Genomic DNA, 15,920 nt, shown 5'->3' with positions numbered 1-15,920 from the left:
CTTTTGAAATGCTTGACTGTTACTTAACGAGCTAAACAAGTCTTGGTGACTGAAGTTGATTTGCCTCAAAAGTCTAAATTCTGGGTTTTCAGACTACTGTGTGGCAGTTGTGTGTCTAACATACTGTAGCTTTACTCCCTCGGGGACACATATGAATAGGACGTATTGATGTAGACTCTAAACTAATTTTCTTGTAACTATTTTGGAATGATGCATATTTCTAATGTTTGTTATACTTGTACAGAGTATTGTTGTTGGTTGCTGGTTTTTTTTTTTTAAGGAAAAAAACGGCCTGAAAAATTTTTTTTAAAGACTTACAAATACCAAATATAAAAAATGTCAATGCATTATGCCTTTGTTTCTTTTCTTTCTTTTCTTCTTATTTTGTGACCATACCTTTCCCCAAGCAGGTCACTGGACTGCATTCAACTGTGGCATCCTTAACAAAAGCACATTTCTCTTTGGGATTTTCTACGCTGTATTAGTTTTTTTTTTTTCTTAGTTGGAGTCTCGACCTGTTGGGCTCAGGCGATCCTTCCACCTCAGCCTTCCAAGTAGCTGGAAGTACAGCCATGCACCACCATGCCTGGCTAATTTTTTGATTTATTGTAGAAGTGAGGTCTTGCCATGTTGCCCGGGCTGGTTTCGAGCCCGTGGGCTCAGGCAGTCCTCTCACCTTGGCCTCCCAAAGTGCTGGGATTATAGGTGTGAGCCACCGCACTTGGCCTGTATTAGTTTTTTAGGGCTGTCATAGCAGGTGCCATAGACTACATGGCTTAAACAATGGAGCCTTATTTTCTCACAATTCTGGTGGCCAAAGGTCTGAGATCCAGGTGTTGGCAGGGTTGGTTTCCTCTGATGTAATTTCCTCTGAAGTAAGAGGTATATTTAATATTCGTTTCTCTTGGCTGTCATCCCATGGTCTTCCCTCTGTGTGTGTATCTCTGTCCTCATCTCCTCTTCCTCTTTTTTTTTTTTTAAGAAAGAAGTCTATTTAAAAGTAAGTTAGAGAGAGAAAGAGAAGGGAGAGAGAAAATTAACCTTTCCAAGGTGGGGTAGGGAACCAAAACCAGGACACATAGCAATAGCCAAAGATCAAAGAGCACATGGTCATACCAGAGTCTAGCAAGGCATTGGCCTCATATCCTCTATAAGGACATGTGTCAGCTTAGGGCTCACACTAGTGACCTAATTTTACTTTAATTATCTCTCTATTTATTTTTTTGAGTCAGAGTCTCACTCTGTTGCCCAGGCTTCAGTGCAGTGGCAGGATCACAGCTCACCACAATCACAACCTCCTGGGCCCAAGTGATCCTCTCACTTCAGCCTCCCCTGTGTCTAGGATTACAGGTGCACATCACCATGCCTGGCTAATACTTTGATTTTTTTTTTTATAGAGATGAGGTCCCTCTGTGTTGTCTTATACTCCTGGGCTCAAGCAATCTTTCCGCTTTGGGCTTTCAGAGTGGTGGGATTATAGATGTGAACCACTGCACCTAGCCTTCATTACTTCTTTACACTTCCTTCAAATATAGGCACATTTGAGATGCTAGGGAGTTAGGACTTAAACATGAATTTTGGAGTGCAAAACATAATTCAGCCCATAATACATGTCCAGAGAGGAGAGATGGAGAGAGAGGGAAGGGGGCAGAGACAGGGAGAGAGGGGAGAGACAGAAAGGGAGAGAAAGAGGAGAGAGGAGAATTAGAGAAAGGGATGGGAGAGAGAGAGAGAGGGGAAGAATGAGAGAACAGCCTACCGAGAGAGACCAGCCTACCAGGAGGGCTTATGTGTGATGCAGATGGAAATGAATGGCCAGGAAATACCAGAAGAGGTTCAAAGGAAGAGGTAACTGGAATAGTGGGTGGCTTGGTGTTTGCACTGAGTCTCAAAAAAACAATTTTAGCAGGAAGATAAAAGGGAGAGAGAGGTACAGGGCAGCCAAGTGTGGGCTTTGCTTGGGGAATGGGGAGGGCTTTGGGTGCTCTGGGGCAGCTGGTGGGAGCTGATGGTTGTGAAAGGTAAGTGGCCCAGGGCTGCCCATGTGGTTGACTGGAACTGTTGCACCTCTATTTATTTATTTATTTATTTATTTTTTGAGTCAGAGTCTCTCTCTGTGGCCCAGGCTGGAGTGCAGTAGCTCACTCACGGACACCGCAGCCTTGACCTGCTGGGCTCCGGCGATCCTTCCACCTCAGCCTTCCAAATAGCTGGAACTACAGGCGTGTGTCACCACGCCCAGCTAATTTTTTTTATTTATTTATTGTAGAGATGAGGACTCGCCAAGTTGCCCAGGCTGGTCTCGAACCCATGGGCTCAAGGCAATCCTCTCACCTCGGACTCCCAAAATGCTGGGATTATAGGCATGAGCCACCATGCCCAGCCTGCTACACCTTTAAAACACCAGTGTGTGTGTGTGTGTGTGTGTGTACACACGTGCATACATATTGTCAACCTTTAATAGTGAGATTCAGAAAAATGGTTAACAATAAAGTTGATGCCAACCCAAAACCTGAGGATGGCCACCTTGGAACACAGATCCCAGTAAATGGAAGTCAGTGCTCTGCAGTGGAGAAATTTTAGGGTTGTTTATGTCGATGAGGTTTGGGAAGTTTCATAGGGTTTCAACATTTCCCACATAAGGCTGGCACACATTTACAGTACTCTGGCTCTTCAAGGCAGCATCCTTTTCTGGAAAGGTATATTTAGCATATCACACTGAAGCTGTGACAGTTGTTTGTGCCATCTGGTCTGAGTTTGATGCAGGACAGTCATGGAGGCAGTTAACCTATGACAAAGATCAGTGACTGGACAAAGATCTCTCTTGGGAGCCGGTCACGGAGGCCCACTGAGATTAGGGATCAGGTAGGGACGTGGACCCCGAGACCACTAGGATGCATTCGGGAGCTGTTGACCCCAAATCCCTCCTTCCTTTTTCTATATAGCACACTTAGCCAAAAGGAACTCTGCTGACCTAAGCTGAAGACTCTGTGACTGTGACAGGCATGGCTAACTCTAGAAACTCATTGTTCCTGTTTCCATGAACTGCAGTTTTGGCTTAGGTATTAGATATAATTCAAACTCAGGTCACATTTGGGAGCCTTCTGTACAAGTTTCTTTATAAGATTTAAAAGTATATTTGTAGAATTAATATATACATATGGAGAGCTGTTTTCAGCTTTAGATGGTATAGATGATTATCTAGAATTATCAGAAATGGCTTAGCATGAACTTTGGGCTGGGCTACATTTCTACGGGCCCAGCATGTACTTTGAACTGGGCTGCATTCTTTTAAACCGATTTTAGCAACAATTAGTGTAGGGTCTTTCTACTTATTATAGAAATTGAATTTATTTTACTCATAGTAAGTATTTTAGAATAGGTCATGCTAACGTCAGGGAATTATGTTAGTTCAAGCATGATCAAACATGATATTTTGAGGTTTAATAAGAATTCGACTAACTTTAGAAATTTCATTATTCCCATTTTCTACTAATTGCAGTTTTGGCTTTAGTATAATTTACAGTTTATATTTGGGTTTTATTTTTAGAAGCTTTATTGCTGATGATCACCTTTATATATTAGAATTAGGAATTAGAAACTTTTATAAAAGTTAAAATATATAGGATTTTAGAATAGCCATTTTGTTAAGAGATTGTAATCAATTGTTCCTAGAAATGCCCAGTGTGATCTTTGGACTGGGCCACATTCTTTAGGAACTGGTTTGGGCTATAATTAAGAGTTTCTATAGTGTAGGTAGAATTAGCATAGAATAGAAAGATATTAGGATTTGTTAGTCATTAGGTGTTGTGTATGCATAAGCTTTAGAAGTTATTGAGTATTAGAATATTATGATGTTCGAACTGTTGTATTGCTTTTGAGGAACATTAACCAAGCATAAGGAATAGTGAGATAATTTTGGGATTGTTCTTCCTCATGCTTGAGGAAACATCTGGTGGGCGGCAGATGCCCCTCATCCACCTAGGTTTGTGTTCACGTGAAAGTTTTGTGATTTAATTGGGATTGTCCTTCCTCATGCTTGAGGAAACACCTGGTGGGTGGGGGATGCCCCTCATCCACCTGGCTTTGTGTCCATGTGAAAGTCTTGTGATTTAACCTGTAAAAATTTAAGATAAAGGCTTATGGTTTGTCCCATTAAACAGCTTCTGCACCAGACAGAGTCCAGTCTCTTTCTTTCTTTCTCTTTATAGCTATCCCTCCATTTTTCTTTCTTTTAATATCTATCCCTCCATCTTTCTTTCTTTTAATATCTATCCCTCCATCGTTCTCTCTTTTAATATCTATCCCTCCAGTTTAGTCGCCAATGCCATCTTTCCTACCAGGGACCCCCAATATCTGCAGGGGCTGGCCCCCAACAGCTGGTGCCCAAACAGCGACCCTGGAATGGTAAACTTTTCTCTCATTTCAGGATGACTAGGATCTTTCCTAGGGTGCTGCAGACCCCTTTGTAAAGACAGGCAGAGCAAGTACAGGTAAGGATTGAATTTTTGATGCCAGAGCCACCATGGGCCAGAGCGTGTCTAAGGAACGTAAAACGTTCATCTGTGTCTTAATGAATGCTATGTCTAAACGTGGAGCTAAAGTTTCTTCTAATTTAGCTCGTTTTCTACACTTTGTGCAAAAGCACTCTCCTTGGTTTCCTGAAGAAGGGACAGTGAATTTGGACACCTGGATTAAAGTTGGGGAGGAGTTACGGTTATATTATTCACATTATGGGCCTGAAGAGGTTCCCCCTGATGTCTTTTCCTTGTGGAATTTAATTAGAGATGCTTTAGATCCACAGCATGATTTTGAGAAATTTCCATCAAAGAAAACTGCCATTGATGATGAGGAAGATAAAGATCCTCTTCTTTTTGCTGTCGCCTCTGTGCCTCCTGAGTATGATGACTGATTGTCCCCACAGGACGTGGCTGATCTGGAGGAGCCTGCTAAGTATCATGATAATGTGCCTATTGTTAACTCTGTCCTTCCACCCAAACTGGTTTCTCCTTCTAATGCTAAGGCCATAAAATCTAATTCAGCCCCCCCCCTTTTCTTTTTGGAATGCAGGCTGTATGAGCTGAGCTAGAAAAGGAGGGAGATTTCAGCTTTATGGCTTGCTTCCCTGTACAGTTCTATCCAGATATTAGCAGGGCAGACCATGCCCAATGGGAACCCCTACCTTATAAACTTGTGAAGGAACTGCGAGAAGCAAGTTCAAAATATGGTCCTTTTGCACCTTATACTCTTACTATTCTAGATCAATTTGCCTCTAGATGGATGACTCTTGCAGACTGGCAACAACTAACTAAGAGCTGCCTGACCAGAGAAGGCTTTCTATCATGGAAAACTGAATATGAGGACCAAGTAAGAATCCAAATGGATCAGAATCAAAATTGGTCTAGCTTGTCATTTATTATTTCTTATGACATGCTTTCCAGCTCTGGTATGTACACCCAGTTTGCTAACCAAATTTCTCTGCCTAAAGATGTCTTACTTCAGATAAATCATTGTGCTGTCACTGTTTGGAAAAAATTACCAGCAGATACCGCTCATACCTCTTCTTTATCTGATGTAAAGCAAAAGGCTGAGGAAAGTTACAAGAATTTTGTTTCCAGACTTACCACAGTTGTTAATCAGGTAATTACTAATGAAGAGGCAGCAGAAATTCTCATTTGACAATTGGCTTTTGAAAATGCAAATACTTGCCAAGCTTTAATCCGACCCATAAGGAAAACTGGGCGAATAACTGATTATGTCCGCCAATGTGCAGACATTAGCCCAGCCACAATGCAGGGTGTAGCCTTGGCTGCAGCATTAAAGGGATAAACCATTTCACAGGTCATCCAAGGTATGCAGGGTTCTGGTAAACTAAGCCATTTTCTCCACAATCTTGTTTTACTTGCAGGCAGGCTAGTCATTTTAGTAGAAACTGTCCTACCAAGCAGGAGGCTGCTTCCACAGATGGTGCACCATTGCCACCTACTGGGGCTAATTGACCAAAAACCTTGTGTCCCAAATGCCAAAAAGGCTTTCAGTGGGCTAGGGAATGCTGATCTAAATTTCATAAAAGCGGCACGCCTTTAAATCAACAGCAAGCCACCCCGGCTCAGGGAAACGTCCAGAGGGGCCAGCCCCGGCCCCAGATAACAATAGGGGCAGCCATCACCATGAACCCGTTTGTTCCATCACAGAGCTCATCTGAGCCACTCCAGGGAGCGCAGGACTGGACTTGTACTCCTCCACCACTACAATATTAACTCTGGATGTTCCAGTGACCCCAATTCCTATGGGAGTAAAGAGCCCCCTCCTGGAAGGAATAGTGGGCATTATATTGGGTAGAAGTTCCTTGTCTGTACAAGGAATTTCCATTATTTCCGGAGTGGTGCATTTGGATTACACAGGAGTGATCCAAGTGCTTGTTGCTCCCACTAGCAAAACTGTGCAGTTTAACAAAGGCCAAAGCATAGCCCAGTTGCTGCTCTTGCCTTATCACAAATCAGGTAAAACTTTAACTAACCTGCCTAGAGGTGACTCTGGATTTGGCTCTAGCGATGTTGCCTTTTGAGTTCAGAAAGTTACTGATTCTAGACCTTTTAAAGATTTATATATACAAGGAATCAAAATTAAAGGATTATTAGACACTGGAGCCCATGTTTCCTGTATTGCCAGGAAAGATTGACCTGCCTCATGGTCAACTCGTATGGCTCCTTCGGGACTCATAGGCATTGGTTGAGCACCCTCAGTAGCCAAAAGTTCACAGATTTTAAATTGGACAGATAATGAACCTTCAGGAACCTTTTGCCCATATATTATTCCATGTATCCCCTTTACCTTATGGGGAAGAGACATTCTTTCACAAATGGGCACGCTTTTGTATAGCCCTAATGATAAAGTCTCAGCACAAATGCTGCAAATGGGCTATGATCCCTTTAAGGGACTTGGTAAAGATGAACAGGGAATACAAAAACCTGTCCAAGTGAATGAAAAACTCACCAAGCTGGCATTTGTATTCAAATTTGTCCTAGGGGCCATTGTTCCCGAAACTGCCGACCCTATAACCTGGAAAGACGACAAACCAGTTTGGGTGGAACAATGGCCCATGCCCTCGGAGAAACTTAAGGCAGCTAAAGAACTACCCCAGCAACAGCTGGAGGCCGGTCATATAGAGCCTTCCTAGTCCATGGAATATTCCTATTTTTGTTATTAAGAAAAAATCTGGTAAATGGAGACTTTTGCAGGATTTAAGAGCTGTCAACACCACTATGGAACCCATGGGGGCATTGCAGCCTGAACTTCCATCTCTGGCTGCTATACCTGTTAACTTTAATATTATAGTTATTGATTTACAGGACTGTTTCTTTACTATACCTTTAAGCCCAGAAGATCATAAATGGTTTGCATTTAGCTTATCATTTCATAATTAAATATGGCAGTTTCAAAGATTTCAGTGGAAAGTCTTACCACAAGGTATGAAAAACAGCCCTACCTTGTGCCAGAAGTATGTGGACACTGCTTTACAAGGTATTAGAAGCCAATATCCTAATCTGAATTTAATCCATTATATGGATGACATTTTGCTGGCTCACATGCCTCTTTACATGAGACCTTAATGAAACTGTGACTGCTTTCACTGATTGTGGTTTGACAATTTCTCCTGAAAAGATTCAAACCAATCCTCCTTTTACATATCTTGGTCATGTGTTAAACACACAAACAGTGAGTCGTCAACCTTTGCAGTTATGCAAAGATCATTTGGTGACCTTAAATGATTTCCAAAAACTGTTCAGATATATTAATTGGATTAGACCTTATTTACACATTACCATGTCAGATTTAAAACCTTTATTAACTATTTTTCAGGGAGATTCTTCTCCCAACTCTAAGAGAAGTCTAACACCAGAGGCCAAAGAAGCCTTGTTCCTTGTTGAAAAAGCTATTGAGTGTCAAAAGGTGAAAAGAATAGACTATCACTTGCCTTGGGACTGAATTATTCTGGCAACTCTCCATACTCCCACAGGGTGTCTGTGGGAAGAAGGGCCAATGGAATGGCCCCATCTACCAGTAACATCTAAAAAAAATTTGCTTATCCTTATTTAGTGGACTTGCTTGTAACCAAAGGGAGAAAAAAAAGCACTGAGTTATTTGGACATGATGCACACAATATAATTTTTCCTTATGACAAATTTCAATTTCAGACTTTATTTTAAACTAGTGATGATTGGCAAGTAGCATTAACTGATTACAGAGGACAAATTCTTTTTCATTTACCTAAAACTCCTCTGTTACACTTTGTAAGACAAAATCCTACAATTTTTCCTCAAAACTGTTCCTCAGTCACCCTTGGGGCAGCTTTGGTGTTTACTGATGGCTCATCTAATGGTAAAGCCGTGGCAGTTATTAATAATAAATCTCATGTGCTGAACACCTCTGAATCTTCAGCCCAGAACACAGAGCAGAGGGCAGTTTTGTATGCCTTCACTGCCCTGGAATTTTCCAAATTTAATTTATATACTGATTCTTGTTATATCACCAGATTGTTTCCTCATATCGAAACAGCTTCCATTCTGACCAACAAGACAACAATTTTGGAGCTGAATTACAGCAACTGATTAATATTAGAAAGGAACACTTCTTTGTGGGCCATATTAGGTCTCATTCTGGTCTTCCGGGATCTTTACACCAAGGCAGTCAATTGGCTGGTGCCCTGACTAAGCCTGCTGTGTGTGCTGTAGTAGAGGCTGAGGCACTTACTCAGGCTCAACTTTCTCATCAAATTCATCATCAAAATGCTACTGCCTTATGTTATCAGTTTCATTTACCTAGGGAAATGGCTAGGCAAATTGTTAAAAATTGCAAAGCTTGTCCCACTTTTGTTCCAGCTCCAGGAGGAATCAACCCTCAAGGACTAAAACCAAATGTCCTATGGCAAATGGATGTAACTCACTTTCCCACCTATGGGAAATTATCTTATTTGCATGTTAACTGTGGATACATTTTCTCATGTTATTTTAGCTTCAGCTAGAACTGGAGAAGCTTACAAGGACGTGGCACAACATTTATTCTTTTGCTTTTCACAGTGAGCTATGCCAAAGCAACTGAAAACTGACAATGGTCCTGCATATACATCTAAATCTTTCCAACAGTTTTGCTCCCAATTTAATATTTCTCATTCCACAGGAATTCCTTACAATCCACAAAGTCAAGCCACAGTTGAAAAAACTCACCAAACTTTTAAAAATCAAATAATAAAGTTACAAGAGGGGGAGTTCAAGTATAGTTCTCCCCACCATATTTTAAATCATGCCTTGTTTGTTGTAAACCATTTAAATTTGGACTCTTCAAGGCTATTCAGGTATGGCTAGACATTGGAATCCAGAAGGAAGTATAAAACCTCAGATAAAATCGAAGGATCTCCTTACAGGAAAATGGAAGGGCCTGCTTTATTTTGTGCTCTTGTCAAACATGTTACTAATCGTAATTTTTCTTAGGAAGGGCATTCCAACACTCTCTATTTGTTTTTATGATAATTCTGCTTTTAATAATTACCGGGCTTCTTGCTAAATGTCTACCTTTAAGTCTCTGAGTACAGAAAGCCCTTATCAGGACAATATCAAGAATGGTTGGTGGCTGGAGATGTTAATGCCTGGAGGAACTGACCCTGGTCATGTGACTAGAGCTTCACCACCTCTCAGCGTACCTGCTTGCTTGCCCCTTCAACGATACGGAAAAGGACTGGTCACTCGTCCAGCGAGATACTGGCTTCCCGAAATGGAGAGACTGTGCTTATAATGCTAAAGTGGACTATCCTGTACTATATATATATATTAGTGACTGGGGTTTTAATGGCTCTACGCTTGCCGCAGCTAGAAGGCACTCCATTTGATGGGTACCCCCAATACTTTCATTTAAAATTGGAATTAGACAAGCCATTCAACCTCATTTGTGGAGAGCCCTCGCAACCCTTCAACCAGTCAGCCTGTCTAGGCCTGTTGGACAAACTTAGCAGTACCACATTAGGGCATGCTTGCAGTCCTCTTATATGTTTTTAGTATGGAATGAGTACCAAACTGTTAAAAGTGAGTATCATAACAATGTTTATAAGGTGTCTTGTACTGAGTGTGTTTTAACTAATGTTTTAACTAATGTCTTTTACAAAGATTTTGTTATTGTTAAGCAGCCACCTTATTTGATGATTCCTGTACATTTGTCATCTCGTTGGTATGATGAATATGGTTTACAGACATTGTATGAGGTTAATGGTCTTTTAGAAAGACAAAAGATTTTTGGCTACTTTGATTTTAGGAATTACAGCATTGATAGCTATTGCTACTTCAGTAACAGTATCAGCTGTAGCTCTATCTAAGGAAGTTCATACAACTACCTTTGCTGATCAGTTATCTAAGAATGTTTATATTACATTCGCTACTCAGGAGATTATAGATCGAAAGTTAGACAGTAAATTTAATGCTTTAAAGGACGCAGTTTTAGCAGTAGGACAAGAGCTTGTGACTTTAAAGATAAAATTGGCTCTCCAGTGTCATTCTGAGTTTAAGTGGAATTGCCTCACTCCATTGGAGATAAATAAGTCTGTCCATACTTGGGACAAGATAAAAAATCATATTCTTGGAATTTGGAATCATCCAGATTTGAGTATAGACCTTACTAAATTACATCAAGAAATACAGGACATAACTGTTGCTGAAAAACAGTTTTGATTCACTGAACTGGCTAGTTCTATATTTAATAATTTTTCGTCACTTGTTAATCAAAAGTCATTGAGGTCTATACTCATTAATGTGGGAATTTGCAGGGCAGTGATTCTTGTGTTGCTATGCCTGCTACCAGTTATTTTCAGAGTACTGAAAAAGAGCATTTCTCAGCTCAACACAAGAGTTTCATGGTTTTGTGCTAAAAAATAAAAAAGGGGGAGATGTTGGGAGCTGGCCACGGAGGCTCACTGAGCATTACAGATCAGGGAGGGCCGTGGACCCTGAGACCACTAAGATGCGTTCAGGAGCTGTTGATCCCACTCCCTCCTCCCATTTTCTATATAGCACACTTAGCCAGAAGGAACTCTGCTGACCTAAGCTGAAGGCTCTGTGACTGTGAGAGGCATGGCTAACTCTAGAAACTCATTGCTCCTGTTTCCCATGAACTGCGGTTTCGGCTTAGGTATTAGATATAATTCAAACTCAGGTCACATTTGGGAGCCTTCTATACAGTACAAGCTTCTTTATAAGATTTAAAAGTATATTTGTAGAATTAGCATATATATATGGAGAGCTGTTTTCAGCTTTAGGTGGTATAGATGATTATCTAGAGTTACCAGAAATGACCCAGCATGAACTTTGGACTGGGCTACATTTCTAAGGGCCCAGCATGTACTTTGGACTGGGCTGCATTCTTTTAAACTGGTTTTAGCTACAATTAGTGTAGGGTCTTTCTGCTTATTATAGAAATTGAATTTATTTTACTCATAGAAAGTATTGTAGAATAGTTCGTGCTAATGTCAGGGAATTAATGTTAGTTCAAGCATGATCAAACATGATATTTTGAGGTTTAATAAGAATACAACTAACTTTAGAAATTTTATTGTTCCCATTTTCTACTAATTGCAGTTTTGGCTTTAGTACAATTTACGGTTTATATTTGGGTGTTTTTTAGAAGCTTTATTGCTGATGATCAGCTTTATATATTAGGATTAGAAATTAGAAACTTTTATAAAAGTTAAAATAGATATATAGGATTTTAGAATAGCCATTTTGTTAGGAGATTGTAATCAATTGTTCCTAGAAACACCCAGTGTGATCTTTGGACTGGGCCACATTCTTTAGGAACTGGTTTGGGCTATAATTAAGAGTTTCTATAGTGTAGGTAGAATTAGCATAGGATAGAAAGGTATTAGGATTTTAGTTAGTCATTAGGTGTTGTGTATGCATAAGCTTTAGAAGTTATTGATTATTAGAATATTATGATGTTAGAACTGTTGTATTGCTTTTGAGGAACATTAACCAAGCATAAGGAACATTTCTTCATGTGTCTGTTGGCTGCTTGGATGTCTTCCTTTGAGAAGTGTCTGTTCATATCTGTTGCCTACTTTATAATGGGGTTGTTTGTTTTTTTCCTTTCAGCACTTTTGAGTTCCTTGTAGATCCAAGGCGTTAAGACTTTGTCGGACCTGGAGTTGGCAAATACTTTTTCCCAGTCTGTAGGCTGTCTCCCTGCTCTCTTGATGCTTTCTTTGGCTTTGCAGAAGCTTGTCAGTTTAATGAGGTCCCACTTGTATATCTTATCTCTTATGGCCTGTGGGTTTCCAGTTTTGTTCAGGAATTGGATACTAGTTCCAATTTCCATAAGGATATATCCTGCATTTTCTAAGATTCTTATGGCTTGAGGTTTTACATTTAGGTGTCTAATCCATTTAGAGTTAATTTTTGTGTATGGGGATAGATAGGGGTCTTGTTTGAGTCTTCTGCATGTGATCAGCCAGTTTTCCCAACACCATTTGACAGTCAGTTTTCTAAGCACCATTTACTGAAGAGGTGCTCTTCTCCTCAGTGGTGCAGGCTTAGTTGAAGATGAGTTAGTTGAGAAATTGCGGTTTTGCTTCTAGTATCCCTAGCCTGTTGTAATGGTCCATATGCCTGTTCTTGTACCAATACCAGACATTTTTGATTATTGTAGCCTTACAGTGAAGTTAGAATTCTGGAAATGTGATACTTCTTGCTTTTTTTTTTTGCTGAGAATTGTTTTAGCTGTTTATTGTCATTTATGTTTCCATGTGAATTTCTATATTATTATTTCCACGTCTGAGAAGAATGATGTTGGTAATTTGATTGGTATTGCATTGAATCTGTAGATTGCCTCTGGTAGGATGGATATCTTAGCAATGTTGATTCTCAATCCATGAAAAACACAGAATATTTTTCCATTTGTTTGTCATTTTTGATTTCTTTGAGCAGTGTTTTGTAATTTTCATTGTAAAGGTCTTTCACTTTTCTGGTTAGGAAGATACCAAGGTATTTCATTTATTTTGTAGCTATTATGGATGGGATTGTGCTTTTTATTTGGTTCTCTGCCTGCTTGTTGTTGATGTATAAAAATGTAACTTTCTTTTGTACATATATTTTGTACCCCAAGACTTTGCCAAAGTCTTTTATCAGTGAAAGCAGGTTTTTGACAGGTTTTCATGGGTTTTTGAGGTATAGAATTGTATCACCAGCAAAGAGGGATAATTAACTTCCTCTTTTCCTCTTTGGATACCCCAATTTTCTTCTCTTTTCTAATTGCTCTAGCTAGAACTTCCAACACATGGTTGAACAAGAAAGATGAGAGTGGGCAGCCTTGACTTTTTCCAGTTTTCAGCGGAAATGTTTACAGTTTCTGTCCATTTAGCAATATGTTGGCTGTGGGTTTTAAAAAATGACACTTATTATTTTGAGATATGTTCCTTCTATGCCAAGATGTTTGAGGGTTTTTATCAAGAAGCGATGCAAGAGTTTATCAAAAGCTTTTCTGCATCTAATGATATAATCATGTGGTTCTTGTTTTTACATCTGTTGATGTATTTAATTATATTTATGGTCTTAAGAATGTTGAGTCTACCCTGCATCCTAGCAATGAAGCCTACATGGTCATTGTGGATGAGTTTTGAGTTGTGTTGTTGGATCCTATTTGCTAGAATCTTGTTGAGAATTTTTGCATCTATGTTTATTAGGGATACTGGTCTGTTGTTCTCTTTTTTTGTTGGATTTTTTTACCCAGTTTGTATATCAATGTGGTGTTAACTTCGTAAAATAATTTCAGGAGAAATCATCTTTCTCAATTTCCTGGAGTACTTTCAATGGATTGGTATCAGCTCCCTTTTGTAAGTTTTGTAGAATTTCAATGGAAAGCCATCTGGTTCAGGACTTTTTTTTATAGACAGTTTTCTTTTTTTTTTTTTAAAGGGAAGGAAATGTTTATTCTTCATTAACCTTTTGAATACAAACAATATAATCTTGCAGGCTTAGTTCTGTTGTAAACTTGACTAATAACATTTCCTGGAGTTCACAATTTCAAGGCTATGGTTCCGATTAAGGTAAGACAATTATCAATTTAATATAAATGAAGTTCTGTAAAAAGGCTAAAAGCAATCTGAACTTTTAAGGAAAAATATAAATGACCTAGGCGTTAGACTTAGTAATGTAAGTACACTTCAGTACTAGAGCAGTCAGAGAGATAGTAAGATCAGGACCCAAGATCAGAAGGAAGCACCACTCTTTTCTTCATGTGTGTTGGTCTTTAGCATGCTAGCATGAGTAAGGCGTTGTGCTGAGCACTGGCATATGAGAAGTGCAGTTGAATGTAAAGAAGTGCGTGGGACAGTCAGGCATAGGCAGGGCGCCCTCCCTGGTGGCCCATTAGTCATCTTCTCCTCTACAGAGCAGCAGGAGAGCTTTCTTGTAGTCCCCAGATGTATCACCCTTAATCATGGAATAAAGAGAGGTGGCAAAATTCTTCCTGAACTCCTTCCTAATGTTATACAAATCAATATCGCTCCTGGACACCACAACTCTGATGAGGGTGTGATCATCTGTCCCAGCTCCCTTCATAGCATAGTAGAGCGCCTCTACAAGGTAGGCAGGTATGCTTCGAATAGATTTCACCACAGCAGCTGCTCCAAATTGCCAGAAGTCTCCCGGTCAATGGTTTCCTCAATTTGAAATCCTGATATAGTCATGTATTTGTCAAACATCCTTCTCAAATGAGACATACTTCGTGTCCCAAAGATGTTGATAAACTTTTCTTTATCTGTCCCCCATTTAAGTTCTCCAGCCTGGAACAGAGCCTGAGCATCTTGTTCAACTTGAGGTTCACTAATTCCAGGGGTCTCTATTAGCCTGAAGGACAACCATCAACATCCTCTGGTAGTACCCTGAAGTATCCCCCACCACACCATCTTCCAGGCTGGAGCCATATTCTTCTTCATACACTTGTTTTATGGCTCTTAGTTCATCAGGTGTCCTTGAAGCAATAATTTCAGTCAAAACTTTTTCATTTGTTCCAGCTCCCTTAAGTGCATGCTTCAGCTCATAAGCATCATAAAGTCAAGAGGGTTTCATCATTGCCACAATTAATTTTTCAAATTTTCCAGTTAGTTCTGATTTCAGGTCATTCATAAGATCCCTGCCAAACAGAGTTTTTTTGTTTTTGTTTTCCATTGTCTGTATGATTCTTTTTTTTAAATATAAATATATTTTTTATTGTGATGTTGTGGGGTACAGTTAAGGGTTAGGTATACAATTACGTTTCATTCAGGCACCCTGTTGATAAGACATGTTTCCCCGTCCCCATACAGATATTTGCGACTGTTAATCACATCCCCTCCCATAGTTTCCCAGTACCGTCAGTCATTTTCTTATAGTATTACATTGGATGTTCAAGCTCCATTATATGAGTGAAAACGTGATACTCGGATCTTTGTTTCTGTGAGAGGTCACTCAGTATTATAGCCTCTAGTTCTATCCAGGTTACTGCAAAATTCATGATTTTGTTCTTTTTTGTGACTGCATAGTATTCCATCATGTATATGTACCACATTTTTTAAATCCAGTCCTCTTTTGGTGGGCAGCATGGTTGCTTCCAGGTTTGTGCTATTGTGAACAATGCTGTGATAAACATATGTGTGTAGGTATCTTTTTTATAGAGTGATTTGAGTTCTTCAAGATACATTCCCAGTAGGGGGATTGCAGGGTCATATGGGAGGTTGATATTTAGAGCTTTTAGGAATCACCACACTCTGCTTTCCACAGAGGTTGCACTACTTTACACTCCCACCAACAGTGTAGAAGTGTTCCCTTTTCGCCACACCCTCCCCAGCAGCTGTTATTTTTTTTGAGTTGTTGATAATTGCCATTCTGACTGGAGTTAGGTGG

General features: G+C 39.8%; 1 pseudogene; it reads right to left on the bottom strand.

Annotated features, from left to right (window-relative positions):
* Nucleotides 1–14,231: 14,231 nt before the first annotated feature.
* LOC103264176 lies at nucleotides 14,232–15,206 on the bottom strand (annotated as a pseudogene).
* Between the last annotated feature and the right edge of the window lie 714 nt (nucleotides 15,207–15,920).

The sequence above is a fragment of the Carlito syrichta genome, unplaced genomic scaffold, assembly GCF_000164805.1.
Source record: "Carlito syrichta isolate Samal-C Ts95f unplaced genomic scaffold, Tarsius_syrichta-2.0.1 Scaffold305622, whole genome shotgun sequence".
In the NCBI taxonomy this organism is placed as follows: Eukaryota; Metazoa; Chordata; class Mammalia; order Primates; family Tarsiidae; genus Carlito; species Carlito syrichta.
The sequence above is the reverse complement of the archived record's forward strand: the minus strand, read 5'-3'. Positions and strand labels throughout refer to the sequence as shown.